A 2,306-nucleotide genomic window follows, 5' to 3' on the forward strand; every position below is an offset into this window, starting at 1 on the left:
AAGAGGGCAGGAGGGCTGGAGAGCGGGCTGGGGGTGCGGACCTGACCCCTCCAACCCCCAGGGCTCTGAATATGTGCGAGCAGCCGGGCGTTGCTGCGGGGAATGCGTACACACCGCCTGCCTCACGCCGGACGGCAGGCTGGTCCAGGTAAGCCGGGGCTCGGTCTCAGCCCTCCACCCAGGAGAGCCCCACTCCGGCCCCTGTCCGCCCACAAGATGATCCCCACCCGGGCCTCTGCCCTCCCCTGTGCGTTTCAGCCTAACGAGACCTGGGTGGACAGCCGCATGGACAACTGCACTGAGTACCGCTGCCAGGACGAGAGCGGGGTCCACATGCTGACCCCAAGGCCTGTGACCTGCCGCGACGTGTCCAGCTGCAGGGTGTGTGCCCAGGGGGGCTCCCGCCCGCTGACTACTTTCCTGCACTGCCTGGGAGGCCCCGCCCCACCGGGGAGACCACGCCCACTGGCGCCCCGCCCTCCCGGAAGCCCACCAGACCACGCCCACCGGGAGGCCCCGCCCCCGCAGGCCACGCCCGTCGAGAGCCCCCCCACCCAAAGCCTCGCCCGTGAGGCCACGCCCGCTGGGGGGCCCTGCCCCTGGAGCCCACGCTGTATCCCCAGCCCGCCCTCTGTCCCCCGCTGCAGGGCATCCTCAGGAAGACTGGCTGCTGCTACTCCTGTGAGGAAGTGGGTAAGTCGAGGCTGCCGCCCCCCCAGAACCCCGCCCCGAGCGGCAGGCCGGGAGGGAACGTGGCAGGGAGCGAGCGCCCCAGGTCCGGGTCCTCGGAGACCCCAACCTCCACCGCCTTTCCTCGGCCCAGACTCCTGCCAGGTCCACGTCAACAGGACCATCCTGCGGCACGGGGACTGCGAGGCCCTCGTCAACGTCACCTTCTGCGAGGGCTCCTGCCCGGGGGTGTCCAAGTGAGTGGGCCCTAGCCCTCCCCAGAGCCCCCCACCCACTGGGTACCTCCTAGGTTGGGAGCCGAAGGCCACTCAGACTGCAGAGTCAGCACCCAGTGCCCACACGGCTGTCCTTGGTCGTCCAGTTTGCCACAGGAAGGAGCAAAGGGGGGGCCCAAAGGAGCTCCCCTGTCTCCACGCCCACCTGAGGACAGCCAGGCTGGACCAGCTGGGCCACCGAGAGGGGTCCTGCAGCTTCAGACCTGAGTCCACGGGCCTGGGGGCAGTGTCCACATGGGGGTGGGGCAGAATCAGGGCATTCCGTGGACCAGAATCTCGGGCCCGAGCTGCTGGCAGAGCCTGCTGACCCAAGTCAGCCCAGGCTGTGGCCAGCTGCCTGCCCTGGCCAGGGCAGGATCCTGAGGAGGGGTCCGTGGGGTCAGCACGTCTGAGCTGGTTCTGGGAAGAGAGGGTGCCTGGCCGGGAAAGGGCCGGGGTCAAAGCGACTGTGAGTGCCCACAGACCCACCCCAGGCCAGGATCGCAAAGCCCCACGCGCTCGGACAACGACTTGGGGTGGGTGGGGCTGCCACCTCCCGGCCCCAGGGCCGGGTGGCCGGGCAGCGGGGCGGGTCCTGAGGGCGCCGTGTGTCCCAGGTACTCCGCGGAGGCCCAGGCCATGCAGCGGCAGTGCACCTGCTGCCAGGAGACCGAGGCCCACCAGCAGGTGGTGACCATGCAGTGCCCCGACGGGACCGCCGTCCAGCGCACCTACACCCACGTGGACGCATGCGGCTGCGCCCCGTCCTGTGCGCCCTCACCTGTAGCTCCCGAGGACAGCACCCCTGTCCTTCCGTCCTAGGGGGCCACTGTCTGATGCCATTCTGTCCCTGTCCCACTGCCCCCACCCGCCTTCCAGCTGCCCCCGGGTGAAACCCATGCCCTGGCAGGGGACAGTGCAGTGGGTCCACGTGAGGAGGGTACCAGGCAGGGAGTCCCACTGGCCTGTCTCGGCCACCTGCCCTGCCGTCAGGGCCGGCCTTCGTCCAAAACGAGAGCCGCTTTGCCTAGACTCACCCCTTCCTGGTATCAGAGGGACACCCTGGAGCAACACTGCACACGGGCCACTGGCTGCTCCTCACGGGGGGCTGCAGGCCCTCCCCTGCACCCCGAAACCTGTAGCAGACTACAGACTGGACCTGCCCAGGCACGGCCAGCTGCCTCTAGGGAGCGGCGTCGGGCAGGGTGGCCGCCTGCCAGCGTCTGGACCTGCGGCTGAGGCTCTGATGGCCGAGGGGGGGTCAGCATCCCGAAGCACCCCCTTCTGCTCTCCCAGCCCCCAAACGTGCAAATAAACGCTGAGCATCATGTACACGTCCTGGTCCTGGTGTCTCTTCCTGCC

Source organism: Pteropus vampyrus, unplaced genomic scaffold (genome assembly GCF_000151845.1).
Source record: "Pteropus vampyrus isolate Shadow unplaced genomic scaffold, Pvam_2.0 Scaffold405, whole genome shotgun sequence".
In the NCBI taxonomy this organism is placed as follows: Eukaryota; Metazoa; Chordata; class Mammalia; order Chiroptera; family Pteropodidae; genus Pteropus; species Pteropus vampyrus.